Here is a 24,851-nt window from a genome sequence, read left to right as displayed (position 1 = left end):
GGAATTGGCAGGGAAAAATAAAGAGGGTACAAAAACAACACTCAAAGTGGAGCAGTTTCTGAAGAACTATAGAAAAAGAAAGGGTGCACTTGCAGAAGGTACAGAACTGGGGGGAGGAATGCAAATGAATGCAAGCCTCAGCCTTTGACCATGTCTTGATTTGGCACTTGACCTCTGACCAGCTTTCCTAGCTGATGGGTGCAGGCCCCTTGGCCCTCTGGACGTGCTTGGCCCTTGGGTTTTTCTGGGCTTTCAGCTTCCATAGTTCACCTGCTTCTGACTCATTGCTGCTCAGGTCCCTGGGTGTCAAATACTGTTCCCTGCCCGGCTCTGATCTGCCATCAGTGCATTGGCTTGCAATAATCAAATGTCAGTGGCTACACCTGGGCAAACAGGCCAGTTGTGCTCACAAGAAAGGGAATGAACACAGCCATTTTACATGGAGAGGAAACCAAATGTATGGGCTTTGGGTGTTTCTTGGGATCAGATCCAAGGAAAAATTTTGTTCCCATTTTTTTTCTTTTCTTCCTATGCTTTAATAAATTCCTTCTTAATTATTCATATTTTTTCTTTTTTAAAAATTGGTACCATACATAATAGAAAAATTTACCTAAATGCATTATGATGATAGACTGGAATAATTTTGAATAATACGAAGATGTTTGGTAATTGAAACCATAGCAATATATCTGGATTTTTTAACTTAAAAAGCTTTAACCCATCAGCTCCACAAAAATCCAGTAACTATGAATGGTGATACAAACTGTGATCAAAATAAGCTGATGTGTAATTCATGTCTATGTGGGGGTCATAATGAAAATCTAAACTAAATCATTACATGCACTCTAAATGCAATTTTTTAAAAGTGCATTTCATAGATCTTTTATATCTTAGTTAAGTTATTGCCAATTCACAGTCCAATAAATAAAGGCAATTATTTTTTTTGAAAATTAGAAACTGTGTTTCCTGCTAAAATGCCTAAGTAGACACAAATTGGGATGATAGTTGACTATATAATAAAAATGCATTAAAATACAATGCATGAGGTTGGAGGAAGAAAGGGCAAACAAAACATGATGCTGTTTCTTTACTGACCACCTCCGTCAACACCATATTTGGCTTCTTGTGTTTGTGCTTATCTGAGATCATGTTGACACAGGCATGAATGTTCTGAATTTTTGAAGGACGTGTGTGTGTGTGTGTGTGTGTGTGTGTGCGCGCATGCACATGCATCTAAGACTGTTTTTGTTGTGCTTATTGGCCCACATTTCTCTTAATGAAGAGCTTTTGATAAACTGTAAAAATTTCACAATATACAGACCCTTGATGACAACATGTTTTCCTTGGGAAAAGCAACTGGAGATACAAAACAGTTGGGGCTATTTAAGTTCTGCTTGCTCTGTAGAAAACAATGGAAGGGGTGTGTGTGGAAGACTGGAGAAGCTCTATGAAGACAGAGTCTTATAGACAATTTCTAGGAAAGCCACAGTTTGGATATATGGTGTCAGTGTATTATTAGTTTTTTTAATTATTTATTTTTTTAGTTGTAGATGGACAGCATGCCTTCACTTTGCCTTTGTGTATGTGTGTGTGTGTGTGTGTGTGTGTGTTGCTGGGAATTGAACCCAGGGCCTTATGCACGTGAGGCAAGTACTCTACCAACTGAGCTATGTCCCCAGCCCTTATTTTGCTTATTTTTATGTGGTGCTAAGAATAGAACCCAGTACCTTAGCCTCACATGGGCTAAGCAAGTGCTCTGCCACTGAGCTACAGCCCCAGGCCTAGTGTTAGGTTTTTATCAAGATTGTATGTAGCTCTTTAGTCTGAGATTTCAATCTTATTCTGGTCCACAGTTTAATGACTCCAAATTACTAATACCAACATAATTGATCAAGAGATTTCCTCCGGACACCAGGCTGGAAGGAATGTTTTCCTCCCTCAGCATTCTGGTAGGACTTGAGATAGTGAATCTTGGTGTCTTCCACATCAATGGTTCTTCAAGTAGTCACTCCCATGTCTGATCTGTCGTTATGCTAAAAGCAGATCAAAGACAAATATTAAAAATGAATGATAGAGTTTAAGGCTTATTCAAACCTCAAGCACATAGAGTTTCACTCACTTAAAGCAAATACATTTCTTTCTTTCTAAAGTCTTATTTTGGTTTCTTAAAATTCTTCAGCTATGTTTAGAAAATATGTTGTCAACTCTTCTTTGCATGGTATTTGGATTCTAAAAAAACAAATTATAAATATACTGTTAATTTATATAGCATAAAATCACCCAAATAGGGCTGGGGTTGTGGCTCAGTGGTAGAGAGCTTGCCTAGCATGTGTGAGGCACTAAATTTGATTCTAAGCACCGCATAAAAATAAATAAATAAATACAATTAAGGTCCATTGACAACCAAAAAAAAATATTTTAAAAACTCAAATAACTTTGAATATACATACAATGTATATATGTACATATAACTGATTTGTGACATCAGTCCCTGCTGGATGTGTCTCCTACAGTGACCCTCGCAAACAGGTCAACAAGCCCTGGCCAGGCTGGGAAAATACTCCCCACATGTGTTGTCTGAGTCCCAGCGGTTAGTACCATGGCCCCAACCCAGCCCACGGTGGCTTCTGGATCCCAGCCTACCAGATCTTTCCCATGGACAAGACTCCAAGGATGCCCCACAACACTGTATCAGCACTGGTTTAACTCCAAAACAATAACAACAACAAAAACCCTCAAGTAAACAAATCGTTTGATCAAATAAGCAGTCGAAAACCATTTTCCTTCATCTTCTCAACCACAATAAGAGCAGAAAGAACAGAAGCTCATTCAAGGTCTTCCCTTATCTCCATTCTCATGCCTCAGGACTAATGTGTTTTTTTTATTTTTTAAATATTTTTCTTAGTTGTAAGTTGGATACAATACCTTTATTTATTTATTTTTATATGGTGCTGAGGATCAAATCTAGTGCCTTGCATGTGCTAGGTGAGCACTCTACTGCTGATCCACAACCCCAGCCTTAATTTTTTTCAGTGCTCTAGAATTCTCAGTCCTCAAAAGACAATTTTTTTTTTTTTTTTTTTTGGTACTGGGGATTGACCTCAGGGACACTCAATCACTGAGCCACATCCCCAGCCCTATTCTGTATTTTATTTAGAGACAGGGTCTCACTGAGTTGCTTAGCACCTCACTTTTGCGGAGGCTGGCTTTGAATTGTGATCCTTCTGCCTCAGCCTCCCAAGCCGCAGGGATTACAGGCACGTGCCACCACACCAAGCAAAAGACAACCCTTAAAGCAAGGTTTGTTCCTTTCACTAATTCAGAACACTGGGGAACAGACCCCATACTTGCACCTTTTTCTCCAGTACTCCTAATCCCATCTGAGAACTTTGCTGACACATAAGAACTTTTGTAGTCACAACATTTTTTTTTTTCCTGTGTGCTAGGGATGGGACCCAGGGCCTTGCATATGCTAGTGCTGTCCCACTCAGCCCCAGCCCTAGCCTAACAAGTGGCTTTATTTTAATAAACATTATGTACATGAAAAGTAGAGTTCCTACTTCTGGCTGGGATCCAGAAGCAACCTGCAGGCCAGATTAGGGCCCTGGGCCTTAGATAACACACGTGGGAAGTATTTTCCCAGCCTAGCCAGGGACCTATCCCCAGCTCGTTGACCTGTTTTCCACAGTCATTGTAGGAGACACATCCAGCAGGGACTGATGTCACAAATCAATTATATGTACATGTATATTCAATGTTATTTGAGTGCTTTTCTGCTATATAAATTTTTTGAGTGTTTTGCTGCTAAAAAAATTTAACAGCATATTTAATATTTATGTTTTTTAGAATCTAAATATATATATCATGCAAAGAACAGTTGACAACCTAGTCTAAAAGTCTCCTTCAGCTTCACCTTCCATTTTGGCATTGGTGAGACAGTTGTCTGTTGATGGGTCACGATGCTAACAGCAGATCAAAGATGTGTAGGAGCATGAATTAGGAACACAGGGAGTGTCCCTCCTTGGAGAACTCCCTTGACTGACAGGTGCAAGACTGCCTTCCTCTCCCGGTGTTTGGTCTTCACGTTGGCCACAGCTTCCAGTGGGGCAGGCTGGGAATCTTGCAGCCAGGGACAGCAAAGTTCTGACTCTGGAGGCCCTGGAAGAATCAGGGACACCTACCTGTTGGGGAGAATTTCTGCAGAAACCTGGAAGCCTCCTCTATCCCTGCCCTTTTCTCCTTCACTTACCAAAATGCCTCCTAGACTCACCTAAAAGTGGTGGTGGTGTTTTGAATTTTATATAACAGTACCTTCTAGAGAAGATGGTCGTGTATTTACATACATATTTTGGGATACTTCTTTCTCACAGCTTTTGAAATACTTCCAACTACCAGAGTTGTTGATTCTTACAAGTCCTTTAACAGCATAAGTTTTAAGCTTAGGGAATCGGTCCTGGCCTGAACATCCATGAGAATCAGTGGGAAGAATCCCAAGAGAAAGACCCTGGAGCAGATGTAGGCCTTGAACCTCAGCAGTCCTGGGAAAGGTTCCCGAGGAGATGCCATCATTCTCCCCCACCAGGCCTCTCCCAAAGCCCTCTGAGAAATAAAGAAACTACGCAGCCAGGACCCAAACCCCTCACACAGCAGGGTAAAGGGGCCTGTGCCATGATGTGTGGGCCTCTAGGAACCAAAGTGCTTTTTCCAGATGTGCTAATGGGAGATTTTTCTGCTGCACATACCACAAGGTACTTCCTGGGAGACGGCCTGTTTCCTGTCCTGGGCAGGGAAGTAGATCCACCCTAAAAATCTGAGAGGATGTGGCAATTGGTTAACATGACTTAATTCTGTTCCTCATCCACCCAGAACCCTCCCCAGGGGCCTGCCCGTGCATTCTGGAAACAGCCCAAGCTTAGGAATCAGGAAGTTTGGGGACTGGTTCTGCTACTTCCAGGCTATGTGGCCTTGGGTAAGTTGTTTACCCTCCAAAGCTCGGGTTTCTCATGTGTCAGATGAGTTAACTACGTGTAACCCTTCGAGTTATCATACCTAATCCTGAGAATTCCCCAGGTCCTGGTAAATTCTGCACCTTTTTGTGTGGAATTGGGGTAAGGTTGGACAATGAGAAGGGCCACAGTTGACTTGGTTTGATGTACAGTGGCAAGAACAGAGTTCTACAGGAAGAAATGAAAATATACTGGAAAAGAATGAGAAACAAGAGAGAAAAACCAAGGAGATTGGGTTGGAGGGAAATTGAGAGAAAAAAGGAGAAGAGATTCCCCGGGCACAGAGGAACATGGGAGCTATATTTAGAAAGGGAGAGAGCTGTGGGTCTTTGTGATTATTAAATTTCCCTTTAGTATTTTTAGAGATAATTTGGTTAAATAAGTGCATCGTTTTGTCAAATAGGTAGTTTAAAACCATTTTCTTTTATCAGCTTGTCCAAGAGTGAAATAAAAACAGAAATACCCAGAAGTCTATTAGATTCCTTTCCCTGGCTCCGTCCTCACTCTCAGTTATAAATGGCACCACAATCCCAGTCCCTCACAGGTGTGGCTGCAGGCCCAGGAAAGACAGCAATCACCTGTGACACTGAATTATTGTTTTCTGTGCTGCCTCCATGCTTCAAGTCTGAAGAAGGCTGGCGGAGAATTACATCCTCCTTTGACTTTACTGCCATCAATCAAGGGCTCCAAGATGTGCCATATGAAGTAAACACTCCCAGGAACCTCGAGGTGAGCGCACATCAACTTTTCAGAAGCATCTATCTGCACAGAGCCCGTGTATGTCATCTAAAGCTTTCTGAAGCCAAAGGGGACCTTGTAAAAAGTCAGTAAAACACTTGTGCATTTAAAAACATTTCCTGATCTTTCAATGCCACCAAATAACAAAACGTGAAAAAGGTACCTCGGAGTGGTACCTCTGCCATTGTGAGCTGACTTGTAAGATTTGATGCAAGCATCTGAACATGTATTTTTAAAACATCTTCCTTTTTTCTATCCTATAATATTCATTTGTTTTCGTGATTCCCCAAAGTGCAGTGAAATTTTATATAGGAATTATATTTGGAAATAGAGGAATTCAGGAAATTCAAATCATCGCTTTATTTTTCAGTTTTAGAGACTATTCCCATCAGGTTTGGTCACATGATTTTTCTATATCCTCATAAAACTGAAAGCTAAGTAAGGGAAAAAATAAGGCAAATTTGTTTCCCTCTCACAATCCAGCTTCTCACACCCATCCCATTTGGACTCCCCTGCAGGATGCTTTCAGTTCACCACCACCCCATGTGCCATGCATTGAACTAATGGTGTCATCCCTTTATTTCTGCTGGAAAAAAAATAAAGCAAACTCATCAAAACACTCACCTATGAACAGAAACACTCGCCGTGGGGTTTGAGTGGTGTTTAGATTAATGAAGTCCTTTCCTCCCCAATCTTCCCATAAGATATAGACAAAATGTCAAACCTGATGTACATTCTCCAGTGCTAGGGAATGCAAAGCACCTATTCCCACAGTCCTAAAGATTTACTGCAGGGGTGAACTCCAAGTACAAAATCCCTCTTACCGTCACTCTGGTCTCACAGAGAATGGGCTGTTGGAAATGTGCACACAGGGGCCTAGAGCCTGTGTTCAAAGGGGACAGCCATGCTCGTGTCCCCTCTCTATGAAGGGATGATTACCATGCCACTGAGAAGGACTGGTGGTATTCCTTTTTACATTTTTTTCCTGAATAGAAAAGTAATGTAAGTGTGGAACATTTAAAAACACAGAATGGAGATAAGAAAAATAAAATTTAAAGAATTTAAAATTTTTAGTATAAATCATTCTAGGCTTCTTATATGTACATTTCTTTGTGGAATTTCTATGTGAAGTGATGAAAAATAAAAAGATTTGATACATTTTTCCCAATAAACTTTTTAAAAATTAATTTTGTAATGTGAATATGTTCCTATTTCTTTACCTTTTATTTTATTTCAGCATTTGGAATGATTTTATATTATTGCCATAATTTGTTTAACCAAGTCTCAGGGCTACACGTTGTTTCCAGTTTTCTGGTATTAAAAACAGTGTTTCATGAGGAGTCTTTGTGTACAGATCTTGGCAGACGTCAGCCATAAATCCTTTGGCATAAATTTGGAAATGTTGAAATACCAGGTCACAGAGTATGCCCATTTTAAAGGTTTTTGATGTGCAACTTTAAACATCAATTTTCCCTCCCCAGGCTTTCCAGCAGTGCATATTAACTTAAAAATTGCTTCTGCTGGGTGTGGAGGCACAAGTAAGTAATGGCAGCTACTGAGGAGGCTGAGGCAGGAGGATGGAAAATTGGAGGTCAGGCAACTTAGTGAGACCCTGTCTCAAAATGAAAAATAAAAAGGGCTGGGCATGGTAGAACCTTTGCCTAGCATGTGTGAAGCCCTGGGTTCAATCCTCAGTACTGCTAAACAGAAAACAAACCCAACAACAAACACAGTGCCTATCTGATAAAAGAAAAATGTACAGTTCAGAGCCCAGCAACACACACACACACACATACACACACACGAATTATTTTGGTTCAATTTCAGTATGAATTTCTAAAGATTGCTAATGAAGTAGAGGATTTTTCACCATTTATATTTTTCTTTTCATTTTGGCTGTTCTCCTAATTTCTTAGAGTATTTGTCTTTTTCTTACTGAACTACGTGACCCCTTCAAATTATAACCCTTTGTTAATAATACACTGGCAAGTTTTTCCTGGCTTGCTATTGCCTTAATTTTACTTATGATGTTTTTCTATGCATAGAGATTTTCATTTTCTTGCAGGAGAAACAATCTTCCCCTTTATGTTTTCTGACTTTACCAGCAGACTGTCGTCAGTAAATCATAATCATGGCCTGCCTATAATAGCTCTTCTATTGTTATACAAGATTAAAGAGTAACTAAAGTCAAGGACCAGCCCTTATACTTATGCCTTAAGTGTCTTGTATTTAGCAGATTGTAATCCAATCATTAAAAACACATTTTAATTGAGCACCTACTGTGTTCTAGGATTTTTCATTGTAGATGAGATGGATACTGGTCCATAACTGCTTCATGGTGAATTCCTCCTTAATTAATTACTTAATTAAGTAATTAATACATGTGAACTGTGAGGAAAAGAGGGCAAGACAGAGGGAACAGTGATGAATCAAAAATCTCTGCCTCTTGAGAAATTTATAGCTCAGTATACTCTTTTTTCAAAAAAGAGCTTCATTATCATTGACATATAAAATTACATGTATTTAAGTTATAAAATTTGACACTCTTGAGAGATTAAAGAGAAGTAAGATTTCAGATAAGTGAATAACTATAATACAGGAGGGAACTATGAGTACCTTAGTGAGGTCAGGGAGGAGCTGTGGAAAGGAGTGTTTGAAATGAGCCTCACAGGAAGAGATGAGGGAGGCCATCCTCATCTTCCTCAGAGAGACGAGGAAGCAGGCAGTGTAGACCTGATTTCTCCCTGTAAATTATAAACGATGTCACCAGCCAAATATGCTTGTAATCAACCCACAATACCTAGAGCTCAGTGAGGGGTTAAGGAAGAGGATTTTGCATTTCTTTAACCTGTCTTTTGCATTTACATTTTTTTGTGGTATTTTTGGTGTACAGATAATTATTTTCTTACGAAGCTATGTCATCTTTTCCAAAGATGGCTGCATTAATACGTTTCACAGTGTATGCCCTGTCTCTTTGATTTTTGCAGTACTGAGGATGGAACCTTTGCATGTCTAGGCAAGTGCTCTACCGTTGAGGTATATCCCCGGCCTCCATCTTCTTGTTTTAGAATGTGACCTTAACAGGAGGAGTCTGCGCTCACCCCCTTAAACCTAGGTGAGCCTTTATAACTACTTTACCCAACTGCATGGGGCAGAAGGGACGCTACAGGATCTCCAAGGCTGAGTCTAGAAGGCAACATGGGTCCTTCAGGACTCTCTTTCTCTCTCTTAGGAAGCTTCCTCTCTGAACCCAGACCTTCCATTGTGAGAAAGTCCAGGCCACATGGAGAGGCCAAAGGTGGATGTTCTGAGGCTAAGAATCAGCCTCAGTTAGATTCTTAGCCAGCAGCAGGCAGGTGGGGTAAGTAGGCTTGGGGCTTGTGATGTAATTTACATCTTGAGATGATAACAGTCGGCCCTCCCTATCCACGGGTTCAGCATGTGTGAATTCAACCAACCAGGTACACAATCTATTCAGAAGAAATCATCTTGTACTGAACTTAAACAGACTTTTTTTTCTTATATGATTCCCTAAATTATACAGCTATTTACATAGCATTTCTATCATGTTAGATATTATAGGTAATCTAAGAATGACTTAGTATATCCTGGAGGATATGTGTAGGTAATAGGCAAATACTACATCATTTTACATAAGGGAACTTGAGCATCTGTGGATTTTGGAAGCCCTGGAGGTTCCTGAAATGAATCCCCCACAGCTGCTAAGGGATGACTGTCTTATGACTTCTGGACACTTGTGGGGAGGAATCTGAGGCAAGACACGGAAGCAGGAGACCAGATAGAGAGGTATTGCAATGATCCAGGCAAAAGATGATGTGGTTTGGGTTAGGGTTCTGTAGGGGAAATATCTGAAGGTAGAAGCCAGGGTTTGCTGATGGTTTAAATGGAGTGGGTGTTGGGCTGGGGATGTGGCTCAAGCGGTAGCGCACTCGTCTGGCATGCGTGCGGCCTGGGTTCGATCCTCAGCACCACATACAAACAAAGATGTTGTGTCCGCCGAAAACTAAAAAATAAATATTAAAAAAAATAATAATAAATAAATGGAGTGGGTGCAAAGCAAGGAGTGGCTGAGGAGGTCTAGATTTCTAGGCTGGGCAGCTGGGTGTTGGGTAAGGTATGGTGTCATACATTGAGATTAGGACACCGGAAGAACAAGCATCTTTGCAGGACAAGGAAGATCAGTTTGATCTGTGGGTGTTCCATGAGAAGCCTGTCAGACATCCAAGGGGAAATGCAAAATAAACAGTTGGATTTGTGAGGCTAGAGCTCAGAGAAGAGGCCAATGTAAGAGATATAAATTTGGAAGTCATCAGCAATGTAGATGGTATTCCAGATATTACTTTTCACTGTGTTAAAAAAAAATTATTCTAGGGGCTGTAGTTGTGGCTCAGTAGTAAAGCGCTTGTCCAGCATACATGAGGCACTGGGTTCAATCCTCAGCACCACATAAAAATAAAAGTATTGTGTCCATTCACAACTAAAAAAATATTTTAAAAAATTTATTCTAAAACATAGCTTAAAGCAGCTATTGTATCTGCCCACCAATTCTGTGGGTTGGGCTTTCAGGGAAGAAGAACACAGCAGGAATGGGTGGGGTCCATGTCTGGGGTCTCATCTAGGAAGACTCAAGGACTGGTTGCAACATGACAGCTGGGCCGAATCACCCAGAAGTATCTTCCCTCACACATTGGGTGGTTGAGGCTGGTAATTGACTGAGACCTCAGCAGGGGCCACTGACTGGAATCCCTAATAGTGGCTTCTTGTAGGTTGGGCTTCCTTACAGCATGGCAGCCTTCAGGTAGTTGACTACTTACACAAACAATGTGGAAGCTGCACTGTCTTTCCTCACAAAGCCTTGGAAGCTGTGCAGCCTCGTTTCTACCTCATTCCAGTGGCTACAGAGAATCACAGATCTGCCTAGATTCAAGATGGGGTAGGCTGAGGTGGTGGACATAGATCCTGTGTTAGTTTTCCATTACTGTAATGAATGACAAGAATAATTGGTTTGTAATGAGAAAACATTTATTTTAGGTCACAATTCTGGAGGTTTAGGTCATGACTGGTGTCCCCATTGCCCTTCAAGCCTGTGGCAAGGCAGCAAGCACATCTTGGCAGTAGTGCAGGGCTAAATTGCTCATCTCATGATTGGTACGTAAAAGAATGGAAGAGACCAGAGTCCCACAATCCCCTTTGAAGGTACCTCCCCAGTGACCCAGAACCTCCCACTAACCCCCCTCTTCTTAAAGTTTTTCACCACCTTCCAAAAATGCCAAGCTGAAGACCAAGCCTTTTACATATGGGACCTTGGGAGACATTCCAAATCTACCCTGTAGCTGATGCCTTTTCTTGGTGGAAGTGTGCAGATCATATTGGAGAAGAACATGTAAGATGGGAGATACTGTTTTGGCCATTTCTAGAAAATACAATCTGCCATAGATTATATTTAGAGCCCTATAATTGGATGAGATACTTGGGAAATGGGTATATACAGAGACAAGTACTGGGTTGGCCTTGGTACATTCAACCTTTGGAGAATGGGAGGAGGTAGAGGTGGAGGAGGAGGAGCCACCAAAGGGCAGAAGGAAGCCTGGAACAGATGCCACGTCTGGTGGTGGCTGCCACTTCCTGCTGAAGTTCCTTAGGAAGTGTGATCAGGATAGGTTCCTCTTTCCCCGCCACTTTTTTTTTTAATTGTGGTGAAATACATACAACGTAAAACTTACCATCTTAATAAATTTCAAGTATACACTTAAGTGGAATTCAAGACTACCATCCATCTCCATAATTCCCTTCATCTTATAAAACTGAAATTCTATGCCCATTAAATACTCTGCCCCCATACTCCTCCCTCCAATCATTGGCAACCACCATTCTACTTTTGGTCCTTATGATTTTAATGACAATCAATTTTTTAAAAATCATTCTCTATCTCTCTTTTTGTGACTGGCTTATTTTACTCAGTATAATGTCCTCAAAACAGGGCCAGTCTGGCCAGCTAGGGCATAGGCTATGGCCATATCAAGATGATCAGACATCCTGAGTAGCTCTCCATCCTACAGATGCTCAGTCTTCCAAAATACAAGGCTGTCGGGGGGTGGGTTGCCATGGTCCAGCTATTTCTGTCCCTCCTTTAAGAGCTAAAGAAACATCCAATTTACCCAACTCTAAAGAAAACTTAATGTCCAAACAGTAGCATCTGTTTATTGATTTAATTTGACTTCAGAGTTTTCTTTAGGAATAGCTGGCGAATAATTGCCTTACATCTTGGAGAATTTCCTATACTAAGAGAGTCCAAAGATAACGATGTTTTCACCTGCAGGAAACTCGACTGCTAGAAGCTTCCTAAATGGCAGGTCCCATGTAACGAAAGGAAATAATTAAGTCCCTCTCTACAGAGCTCCTGCCAACTTAGTTAAAATAAACAGTCCATGTGTTAGATTTGGAGATTCTTATTTAATATAGAGGACTTGCTGAAATGGGTTCTGACCTCCACCGAGAATTAGAAAGAACTAGATGCATACTGTTCCTTTAATGCTGTTTTTGCTCACACAAATGATGCCCTATTACACCCACTAATGCTTAACTACTAAGTTAAAAACTACATGGCAATTTGGACCACTGTAGAGTCTGCTCACTGTTTTGTGGTTTTATGCAATTCATGTATTGTATACAAGAAGACTTGACCTGGAGCAGGCAGCAAGAACTGTGTAATTACAAACACTTCCCAAGGAAATTACAGCGACAAGTGAAGGCTTGAGGATTTCCGTGGGAGCTTGGAGCTGCAGATATTCATTATAGGTACTTGGGAGGCACAGCTGTCTCTGCTGCAAACCATGTCCAATAGGGGTGCCCCTGGGTATATGTATGGAGGACAGCCCGCAGCCACTCAAAGCCAGAAATTGTGTCTATAGCAACGTATGTCTCTGTTTTTAAACTTTTCATTGCTTAAAAAGAATTCACTTAGATTTTTTTTTCCTTTTTTCTTCCTACCAATTTCAGAGTTTATACCAGCAGTGAATACCCTCCAGCTTTAACATTTCCTGGTACTTAATGACTAGCTGGGTTAAATGCCTTTGGCTTTACCTCCAGCCAGTCCTTAATTGCTACACCAGGAAGCACTTTCCAATCAAATTATTGTTTAATCCAAGCAAAAGAAAATGAACTATTATTGCTGTCAACAATGATCAACTCTCCCTACGAGGCTGGGTGGGAAGGGTGGAAGTTTTAAGTTTCTGAAGTGCTTTTCTGGGGGTGATTGAGAAAGGCAAAGCGAAGCTGCCCAAGTACCTGTGAGGAATGATTTGCTTTGTAGGGATAGGGGCATGCTGAGCCACAGGCAGGAAGACCCACGAGGGGTCCTCGGCATCCTAGGTCCTCCAGTCCTTCTCCTTCATCCATCCATGTAATCTGGAACCTTGCTGGTAAGCCAGATGCTCCTCTGGGAGCATCTGATGGAGAAAGGAAGCCTCTCTGAGCCTCTCTGAACCTGAGAGTACAATAGCGAGCCTTCCTGAGCACTGACAATGAGCCACACAGGCACTGTGCCCTGAGGTTATGACAGATCTTCAGTAATGTCAATGAGGAGGGTACAGTCATCATTACTCTTTCACAAATGGGGAAACTGAGACCCAGAGAGGTTAACCTGGCCAAGATCTATCTCTCTGGCATAGTTTTAGCAGAGACAAAACTCCATCCCTAGTATTTCTAGCAGAGTCTTCACTCTTAAAAAAATTATAAAAAATCCACACAACATAAATGTATGATCTTCATCATTGTCAAGTATCCAGTCAGTGGCACTGAGCACTGTTACATCATGGTGCAATCATCCCCACCACCCAGCCACAGAATTCTTCATCTTGCAAAAGCTCTGTGCCCGTTACACACGAGCTCCCTATTCTCCCTCCTCAATCCCTGGCAACCACCATTCTTCTTTCTGTTACTATGAGTTTGATGACCCTAGGTCCTCATATATGTGGAGTTACACACTGTCCTTTTGTGACTGGCTTATTCCTCTTAGCCTAATCAAACCTCATCAAGTTACAGCACATGTCAGACTTCCCTTTCTTTTAAAGGCTCGATTCTAGTACCACATTTTGTTTATCCTTTCAGCCATGAATGGACATTTGGGTTAAGGACAGCATGCAGCCCATGGCTGCCCTTCACACTCCACCTCTGTGGATCAGAAGAGCATCAGGTGGCTGTCAGCCCATTCCACCAGGCTCCACCTCACCACGTTGGTGGCCTGGGGGGAGGTGTCTGGGGCCACAGACCTCATGCAGGGTGGCCAACTTGGGGCTCCATAGCTTCTCACTGGCGAATCTGAAGAGGAATTTCAGTGTTCAATCCCTGAATCCTAGTTCTGAAGAAAATAAGATCCTTTAGATCCAAGGGGCTCAGTCTGGGGCTGGGGATGTATTTCAGTGGTACAGCGCCAGCTTAGCTTGTGTGAGGTCTTGGGTTTGATCCCTAGCACCACAAACAAAATAAAAACACTGCATAGATTGAACTTGACTTCTGAATTCTACACCTGGACCCGTAGCCCACCCTGAAACTGCACAGTCTCATCTAACAGGCCCTGCAGGTCTCTCCCAACCTGCTGGTCCCCAGCTGGGAGCGGGTAAGTGGATATTCCACACCCTGGGAACAACATTTATAGGGGGCTTTGTGTTGTCATAACACTTGGGAAACACTACTGATATGTAACCTTAAAGCCAGGAGCCTGACATGACCGGCACTGTGTAAGATAGTAATGCAGCAAATAATTGTTCTGCATCTTAACCCAAACATCTCATCAAAATGGATCTCCTTAATTCATGGGACCTCAGTACCATCAGGCTTCCCAGACCCCCTCTTGCCTTCCCTGATCCCAGGATAAGCTATTTCTTCCACCTGAAATTCCCACCTCATCCCCCTACTCCTACAGGTGTAGAAGTTATGTCCCAGATTAAATGTATCTCTATTCAGGAGACCTCTCCAAACTCCCCCAAAGCACTTATCACTCCTTCAGATGGGATCCAATGAGTTGGAATGCTTGTTAATTCAGGCTTTTTTTTTTCTTTTTGAGAAACTACTGTGTGCCAGGCACTGTGCTAAGAATTTAAAAATGAATTAAGGCAGGGTCCTTGTCCTCAAGGAATTTGTAGGGCAGATGGAGCAACAATTGTCATGCAATGTCATATGTGCCCAGCAGAGGTGAGTCGTGGAGTATGGGAACCTGGGAGCCCCAGATTCTGCCCCAGGACTCTTGGAAGACCTCATTGAGAAAAAACAGTTTACACTGAGGTTTAAATAGTAATAGTTTTAATAGAAGGAGAATCAGGCAAAGAAATGTGCCCAGAAACAGAGCTGGAACTGATTCCATAGGGCTCTCTAGGAAAGGGAATCCAGGGAGGTGGGCAGAGCCCAATCCTGAGGAGCCATTGCATTATGATGGAGAGTATAGACTTGGGTTCATGGGGTGAGGCCCCCCAAGGCCCTACTTGGGGTACAAGGCACTTCTCTCCCTTTGACCTTACCAAGGGTGCCAGGTTCCCTCCAACTCCTCTCCTCAGAACTGTTCCTTTCCCATGGAAGACAGGAACTTGCATAGGTAGAGCAAACACTTCATGTGCCAAACACTTTGGAAAGTTCTGTTCTCTTTAGAAAGGGGATCCTTGTTGGGATGCCCAGGAGACAAAATCCCAGGACAAAGGTGAAGCATTTTTCTAGAATGTTATTTTTAGTCAAAGATCAGAAAGGAAAGTTAATTCATGTAAATGGTAAATAGTTTAGAACACTATTATTAACTTTTACAGCAAATCAGCTGTGGATATGTCATGGAGCAGAAGGCTGAGTGAACACACATTTTCCTTATTTGAAGATGTCATATGCACTCATGTTACAAAATTCTAAACATATGTATAAAAGAGTTTAGAATGGAAATTTACACCTCTGTTTTCCAACAGGCTTCGTTCCCAGGAAGCAATTACTGTTCCCAGTTTCTTGGGAATCCTCCAAAGGAAGTTCTACCTATATTCTAAGGAAATACCTATGCATGCAGGTTTGTTTTGTTTTGTTTTTTATTTTTGTACCAGGGATTGAATCCAGGGGTACTCAACCACTGAGCCACATCCCCAGCCCTTTTTATTTTGAGAGGGGAGGGGGGGGCCGGGGCAGGTGTCTCATTAAGTTGCTGAGGCTGGGTTTGAATTTGTAATCCTCCTGCCTCGGCTTCTGAAGATTATAGGCGTGCATACTGCTCCTGGCTGCATACAGGGTTTTTTTAAAAATATTTTTTATTTGTTATTGATGGACCTTTATTTGTCTATTTTTTTATATGTGGTGCTGAGAATCGAGCCCAGTGCCTCACACATGCTAGGCAAGTGCTCTACCACTGAGCCACAACCCCAGCCCATGCATGCAGGTTTTTAAGTGCAAATACTAGCATATCATACACAGTATTCTGCAGCTTGCTTTTTCCCAGATAATACCACCTTTTGGAGACCTTTCCATGACACACTCATATGAATTATCTTATTCATTTAACATCTACACAATAATTCATTTGTATGAATGTGCCAGAAGTGTTAGCTACTGGTTAAATACCAGTCATTTCCAATATTCTCCTATTACAAACAACACTTCGGCAAGCACCATCCTCACATTTTCTTCATTTGTATGTGCCTGGGATAAGTGTATGATAAATGCCTAGAAGTGGGTCGCAGATGAACCACATTGCCCAATCCAACTGCACCAGTGTTTGCTCACCTACCCCTGCGCCAACACACAATAGACAGTAGTGTGTTTTCAAACTTTCTTACCTTTGCCAATCTGATAGGTAAAAAGTCGTTTCTCGTAAGACTTTTTATTTGCTTGTCTTGTATTATGAAAGAGGTTGAGTTTCTCTTTTTAGGTTGAAGAGCCCTTTGTATTCCTTTTATGGGAACTGCTTATTCATATCATTTGCCCATTTTTCTATTGTGTTCTTGGTCTTTATCAATGTTTCATATTTCTTTAAATAGTAAGGGGGAGACAGAGGTATAGTCCATTGGTAGAGCATTTGCCTAGAATAAAAGAGGCCCCTGGGTTCAATCCTCAGCACTGGGATGTGTGTGGGGGGACTAAGGTATCATTTGTGATATGAATTGCAAATATTTCCCTCCCATGTGTTTGTCATTTGATTCCCCTCCTCCATAGTCATTTGTCATTTTTTTAATAGCTAAATTTACTTTTGCTCTGAATTTTATGTCTTGTAGAAAGGCTGCTCCCTTATATGAGGTGATTGAAAAATATTCTCTCATTAATTAATTCCATCAAAAGCTTACTGATTCTGACTCTGCCAGGCACTGTTTCAGGTGTTGTGATTGCAGGTTGAACAAAACAAACTAGAAATGCCTTTTTAGAGTTCTTTTGCTCAGGCTTTCCTGTAGCACTTTCCCAAAGTACTTTAACAGTTTCATTTTTGCAATTAAATCTTTATTTTTTTTTCCATCAGGAATTTCATTTGGTGTAAAGTATAAGGGATCTTGTTTTTCCCTCCAGCTGGCAACCCAGTTGTCCCAACACCACTGAAAAAAGAATCTCTTCTTTACTGATTGAAGATATCAGTTTTATTCTATGCCCAATTTCCATGGTTCATTCCTTTTTTGTTTGTTTGTTTGTTATTATTTTTCCAGGGCTGAGGACCGAACTCAGGGCCTTGTGCATGCTAGGCAAGCACTCTGTCACTGAGCTAAATCCCCAACCCCTGGTTCATTCATTTTTTGGTGGGGGGAGTCCAAAACAAAAACAAAAACAAAAAACCCTGAAAGAAATGTCCTGTGAATGCATTGAGCTTCACAGACAGATCCATAAGATTGTTAGTATATTTTGCTCTTTCCTTGGAGCACTTGGGTGGGAATTCTGAATATTACTGACAATTTTTTTTGTCTTTAATCATCACAATAACTACCTGCAAGGCAGGTAGTGTATCTCTATTTTGCATATGAAAGAATCAGGTCTAGAGAAGTCAAGAGTGACCCACAGTCTTGGTGGTGGACCCCTACTGATCCCTCTACCCATATCTCCCTTTTTCTGGGAATTGCTCCCCATCATGCACCATCTATCTGATCCCCTGTGAGCTGAGATCCAGCCAGGATAACTGGTCCAAGCCTGCTCACACAAGTTTTGCCAATCACACACACTTATATATTTTAAATGGAAACTTAGAGGAGTCAGTCTGTTATAAAGGTGGGCATCTGTTAGGGGCCATACTTCTTGTCCCATGACCAGAGAAGCAGAAGAATCTATTCTATCTGTGGAGAGAGAGAATGGAGCCTGAATTAAGCAAATGGAGAAAGTTGGGGTGTCGGGGGAGAGGCCCTAAGTGTTCATGTCTGTGGTGCTCAGATGTGCTGGGGGCTCAGCTGTATTACTAACTCTGTGTTCCTTGAGACCCTTCTATCTCCTTAGAATAAATTCTCCTAAGCTTTCACTTAAGTTTCTGCCAAAGAGATACTGGAAATGCCCCAGATGGGACTCATCCTAGAATGGGTTGTTTTCAAAGACTTCTCCTAGGTATATCTCCAAAGGGAGCCAGGGTGCTGGTTCAGCTGACTTGTGTCTCAAAAAACAAATGCAGAACAGTAATCCCCCCTTAGCATGGGAAATATGCTCCAAACCCCCAGTATTTCAGATGCCTAAAATCACATAGTACCAGACCCCAGATATACTGGTCTTTCCTCTACAGACATACCTGTGATTAACATTTAATTTGTAAATTAGACATAGGAAGAGATCAACAATAACAATAAAATAAAACAATTTTAACAATATATCGTAACAAACGTGAATGTGGTGTCTCTTTTTTAAAAGAGTCAAGGCAAATAATATCTTTGGACTGCTATTGACCACCAGTAATAGAAACAGCAGAAAGCAAAACCTCAGATGAAGGGGGGCTACTGTATGAGATTGTGGCCAGGGTAGGGTCCTCACAGGCTGGTGTCCTCAGCCACCTATGGTTTGAGGTCACGTAAAACCAAACTGGAGGGTAGTGCCAATACAGATTCAGAGCCTGCTCCTCTTTCAGCTGGATACAGACAGGTCAAATTGTGATTTACCTTTCCCAGCCTCTTCGTTGGGTCTCCGTGTGAAGGTATAGCTCAGAAACTCATGCCAAAATTTAGCCCAAGTTTCACCCTCAAATCTGTTCTCCCCTCCCCTGGTCCTTTTGGTTCTTTCAGGAATGACAGCGCTCTCCCAGGTTACAAATCTGGAAGCCAGTTTTCCCTCATAATGCCTCTGACCCTTGACCCTTCCTTTCCATTCTCACTGCCAAGTCCAAGGTTTATTGCCTCAGGCCTGAACTCTTGTAATAGAATCCTAACGCAAATGTCCCTGTTCCTTTGCAAGTTCTGAGCAAGTTCTAACATAGCTCCCTGAGGGGCCTCTCTGACCCAGAGGTGTCACCGTTCATAGTCTCTGACCTGAATCTCCATTCTAAGACATTGCAGATGGTGACTGTCAGGTGAACTGTTAGTTGTATGACCTGAGATTTGTCCCCGTGCTTAGCTTTGTGCAGCCTCAGCTTCTTCACCTGAGGATAAACAGCAGGCTGTGGAGAGAAAGTGGAGAAACTCTATGTCTAGGAAGGACTCTGTTAGGACTTGCATGTCAGAGGTAACCTGCCCTTGGCTCCCTTTCCCAATTTCCACAAGGCCCAAGGTAAAGCCTGGGCCCTTGCTTTACCCTATGTGCCCAGCAGAGAGTATGGCACAGACTAGGTGTTCAAAGGAGAAGCGAACAAAACCCTGCCTCACCCTTTCACTTTGTCTTCAGTGCCTTATACAAAATGAACAATTAAAGCTCTTCCAATGTGGTTCTCAAAAACACAACACTTCTTGTTTAAAAAATCATATGATCATACACTTATTTCTATTTTTTAATGTTTTAAATATGTATTTAGTTGTAGATGAACACACAGTATCTTTATTTATTTTTATGTGGTGCTGAGGATTGAACCCAGTGCCTTACACATGAGAGGCAAGCACTTCACCACTGAGCTACAACCCCAGCCCCCATTTATTTCTATTTAGATAAATAAAAGGAAGCAAATAAAAATCAACATATTCCTACTGGCCAGTCATTTTTTAAAAAAATATTTATTTCTTAGTTTTAGGTGGGCACATCTTTATTTTATCTTTATTTTCTTTTATGTGGTTCTGAGGATCGAACCCAGTGCCCCATGCATGCCAGGCGAGCGTGCTACCACTTGAGCCACATCCCGAGCCCAAGTCAGTTAACTATATTAAATGTCTCCTTTACATACATTGGTGTTTAAAATAATTCCATTTTTTTCTTGCAAAGTTGAGATATTATAATCAGCTTATTCTGTTTAGTTTGGTTAGCATTTAAAAGAAAAAAACGTTTTTCATATCATGAAGAAAACTTGGTAAAGATAATTTTTAAAAAATGGAAGCATGATATCCCATTATATGAGTAAATCATAATTTACTTTTTAAATAATTGTTCCACATCTAGGGTCTTTACCTCCCAAGCTTTCTTTATTTTAAATAATATTGGGATGAATTATTTTTGTGCATCAATCTCTGACCCCATTTTTCAATAGCTTCTTAGAAGTTATTTCACTAACCATGATTCTTGAGTGCCTACCATGTTCCAATCATTTTTCTTTTTGAAGCACTAAATCCTCATAACAGTGCTATAAAGAGACAGCATCAAAAAAAAGAACATCATTTGCATTTCACAAATGACAAAACTGAAACACAAATAAACAGAGGAATGTGCTCAACACATGGTAGTGGGCTATCATAGTCCATTTTCTGTTGCTAATAACAAACCTCAGCCTGGATAAGTTATAAAGAAGTTTATTTTGGCTCCTGGTTCTGTTCCAAGGTCAAAGGGAAGCCATCTGTGATGGCCTACTTGCCAGTAGTCTCAAGGCAGAGCAGGGCATCTCATGGCAAGAGATGTCCCCTCTGGTATTTCTCTTCTTACAAAGCCACCAGTATTTGATCACAGGGGTCCCTCCCTGATGACCTTACTTAATCCCGATCACTGCCTAAAGGCCACACCTTACACACTATCATCAGAACAAGTTTCCACTCTCTTACTATCTCACAATGGGGATTGAACTCCAGCATAAGCTTCGAGGTGAGAAACCAGATTGAAACCATAGCAAGGGCTGAAATTTAACGTGAGTCTTTCTTACTGTAAAGCTCATGCTCTCAGCTGTGAACAACTTAAGGCTCTGGATACATATTGCCAAATGATTTCTCAGAGAGGTTATTCTAATTTACACCCCACCAACAGAATGAGTGTCCTTCGCTCTCCCTTCTTCCTCCAGTTGGTTTCTAGCTATTTGCATCTCTCCTTCTGTGAGCTGCCTCTTCTTGGATGCCCATCCAACAGCAAAGGCCACTATGGACCACCAGCCAGTCCAGCTGAGCAGCTGGTGATGTTTCCCCCAGTACCTGGCCATATTCATTCCACTCTGATGTGAGAATGATCTAAGAGAATGCAAACACTACAGAACAAAGCTGTTACACTGGGAGACAGAGCCCTGGGAGGGAAGAGTGCCTCCTGCTTCCCTGTTGGTACATGCAGACCTGCCAGAGACCCAGGCACACAGGCCATCTGGAAGTCACACGTTTATGAGCTGTATATACACAAGAACTGGTTTCTTTATTGTCCATAAGCTGTGCATGCATCCCAGTATTATTTCAAAGAAAATAAAGCCAGGAGTCTGGTATGATTCAAGTATAAAGGTAACACAACAAAGAACATTCATTGGTTTTCTGAATGCCAATATCATTTAAATTCTGCAGCTAGATTATGAATGAAGTTTTCATGGAAGCGTCTGAAGCGTGTTTCCCTAACAGTTTTGATGTCAGGTTTCTCCTATGTTAATGCCTTAGACAGTGTGACATAATGAGGAATATATATATTTGGTTTCTGTCCCTGGTTCCGGCACAGACAACCTAAACACCTTGTAATTTCCTGACTGATAAGGGTGCTAGGAGTATGTTTTGTTCTAATATTTGGTCTTTGACCCTGGTTCCTGACACAGAGCTCCTAAATTCCTGGGTGATAAGAGATCCTTTGTTCTAATGAAGTGACTCTTGATGGGCTCCCAGATACCTTCAGGGTGGGAGCTGGTCACCAGAAAGACTTAAGCCATGATGAGAAGCTTAGACCTTTCAGCCCCACTCCCATCCTCTGGGGAGAAGGGCCAGAGATTGAGTTGCCCATGTAGCAAAGCCTCCATAAAATTTCCTTAAAGAATTCAGAGAGCTTCCAGGTTGGTGATACACCAATATGGTGGGAGGGTGTTGTATCCTCCGTCCATGAAGACGATAATTCCTGAGCTTGGGACTCCTTGAGACCTTACCCTATGCACCTCTTCATCTGGTTGTTCATCAGTATCCTTTATCACATCCTTTTAAATAAACAAAAGTCAGTGTTTCCCAGAATTCTGTGAGCCATCATAGCAAATTCTGGCACCCAACGAGAAGTTTGTCAGACCCGGCTTCTAGTTAAGGGTCAAAAGTGGGGGGAATCTGAGTATTTGATACTTGTAATTAATGCCTAAAGTGAAGGGCAGCCCTTTGGGTCTTTCCAGATAACATCAGAATTGAACTGAAATGAACTACAGGATACCCACCCAGTTGGTATCCCAAGGGTTGGAAAATTAGTTGGAATAGGAAAATCCGCCCCCCATGTATTGGTTTTCAGAAGTTTTAGTATGAAGAGAAAAAATGGAGTCTTTTCCCCAATTAGGCCATGAAACAAGATATCTACTCCTCATTTGTTCAGTGGAATGTTTCTCCAGGTTTCTTTTTTATAGCCAGCCTCTAAATAATGAGAATAGCCACCACCCACAAACACACACTGTAAGCTACACACCTTGTGTTTTATGCATATCTGGTTTCTTTTTCTTTTTGTGGTGCTGGGAATCTGAACCCAGGATCTTGTGCATTTGAGGCAAGCACTCTACCAACTAAGCTATACCCTCACTCCCTACATACTCTGTTTCTAATCTGTATGATAATCCTGCAAGAGATGTAGGATTTGCTCCAGCTTGGAGGTATAGACACGAAGGCCCAGAGGTTCCAGATTTGGTGACGAGTCAGATCTATCTGCAGCTCAAGCCTGCAACCTCATACTTCATAAGAGCCCCTCACAGACACTTGTCAAATGGACCATTTCCTTCTGAATGCTTATTAATACCCTCTTCTCCACAACTGGCTGAGTTGCATCCAAGGGAGAATTTTGATGAATCAGAGGAAAATTGAAGACTAAATATATCTGCACTGTTGTCTTTGGACATCTCCTCCAACAAGACTGTGGAGGAAGGTTACCTGGAACACTCATACTTCTTCCCATATCGACGAGGTACCAAAACCCATTCTTGGCCTCAGTCATTGCCCTCGATAAATCAATAACACGTTTATTGGACAGTTCATACAGTCATTGGGCACTGCATCATCTATGTTCTTCAGCTTCTCACACAAGTCATAGAATCTGGAAGGCCCTTTGCAGGAACTGCAGTGAAATAACTGCTCTTGGGGCTGGGGATGTGGCTCAAGCGATAGCGCGCTCGCCTGGCATGCGTGCAGCCCGGGTTCAATCCTCAGCACCACATACAAAGATGTTGTGTCCGCCGAAAACTAAAAAATAGATATTAAAATTCTCTCTCTCTCTCTTTTTCTCTTTAAAAAAAAAAGAAAAAAGAAATAACTGCTCTTCCTCCTTCCTCCACAGTGTCAGAAGTCCAGACACAAAAATGGTCCTGTTTGGGTCTATGCTTGGACAGTGTCAGGGGTTGTGGTGCTAATTGCTAATCACCAAGGGAAGGGCAGGTCCTCAGCCAGGAAGACAGGTGGAAGACAGAACCCTGGCAGGAAGTAGCAAAGTCCTCTTGGCCTTTTCTTATAGGGAGACGGTGTCCTAAATGGGTGGCTCTGGGGTACAAAGGTTGAAATAGCCTCTTACATAGGAAGTGTGATGGGGCTGGTTGATCCCAGTGGATAGAGCTCTTCTTTTCTTCTTCTTTTAAAAATTCTTAATGTATTAGTGAATACATATTAGTCTAACTTTCTGTGCTACTTAGCTTGAGGGATCCAGGATAGGACCACATCCTTTTCTCCTGGTACTCAGAAACCAAACTGGAAACTGGCATGAAGTTGGCATTTAGGAAATATAGGGATTAGGGGTAGGAGAAAGTCATATTTTGTAAGATGCTTTTTGGGGCTGTATATTTATTCCTTGTTGAGTTTATTTCTTCACCTAATATCCCTCAGCTTTTAGTGAAATCTTATTTAAATGTTATATCTAATCCCTAATGTCCTGGGGAAATTATGCAAGAAAAAAATAGATGAAAAGGTTATCTATGCCAAATTGTAAAAGGGGACATAATGGCCCTTCCCCCATCCTCTTCCACCTCCCCATTCTCCCAGGGCAACAGAAGTGATCGTAATTCCCCAAAGGGTAGATAAACTTCTAGAAGAGCAGGGACATTGAGGACCATCTCTTGGACAATCCCCGTTTCTAGTCTCATCCTCTTTTACTGGACTGAGGAAAGCAGCAGGTTTCTTGGGGCACCAGGCCTATATTTTAGATTTAAGAGTCTGGTGTATGGTTTAGTAGTGGGTAGCAGTCTGCACTTTGGTGGAACACACAGTAAAATAATCCGATCTGAACTGGAGCTGACAGCTAGAGTTTCTCATGGTCTTGTCTGTCTGCTGGCACCAGTGAAAACTACAGAAACCTAGAACCTAAAACATCCTGGCTGTTCTTAAGGTGCACCTTCTGTATTTTACATTTTTCTAATAGCTACCCAGTTAATGTCAGATACTCTGGTGCTAATTACATAATTTATATTATCAGTAATCTTCATAATTCTTCAAGGTAAAATATTGCTAAACCTACATTTACAGATGAAGCTACCACCACATAAAACTTATAATTTGCCCAGGTTGGAGCAAGGTCACATGCTGGTAAGGGTCTATGTTGGCCCTGGAACCAGGGTTTGCCTGAATCTAAAACCTTATTTTTCACCATATCAAAAACATATGAGGGTTGTCCACTACCATCTATAAGGAAATTTTC

General features: G+C 41.7%; 1 long non-coding RNA gene across 2 annotated transcripts in view; it reads right to left on the bottom strand.

The window, feature by feature from the left end:
* LOC139702234 (uncharacterized) overlaps nucleotides 1-24,851 on the bottom strand; it is a 38,696-nt gene that overhangs the window by 7,146 nt on the left and 6,699 nt on the right. Inside the window, exons 2-4 of one of the 2 annotated variants that reach the window (XR_011704824.1) lie at nucleotides 4,743-4,810; nucleotides 3,914-4,158; nucleotides 1,883-2,033 (exon numbers count right to left, since the gene is read on the bottom strand). This is a non-coding gene — a long non-coding RNA (uncharacterized lncRNA). The remainder of the gene's footprint in view (nucleotides 1-1,882; nucleotides 2,034-3,913; nucleotides 4,159-4,742; nucleotides 4,811-24,851) is intronic. The other variant, XR_011704823.1, reaches the window with a different exon arrangement.

The sequence above is a fragment of the Marmota flaviventris genome, chromosome 16 (genome assembly GCF_047511675.1).
Source record: "Marmota flaviventris isolate mMarFla1 chromosome 16, mMarFla1.hap1, whole genome shotgun sequence".
Classification (NCBI taxonomy): domain Eukaryota; kingdom Metazoa; phylum Chordata; class Mammalia; order Rodentia; family Sciuridae; genus Marmota; species Marmota flaviventris.
Note: the sequence above shows the minus strand (reverse complement) of the source record. Positions and strands in the feature narration are given on the sequence as shown.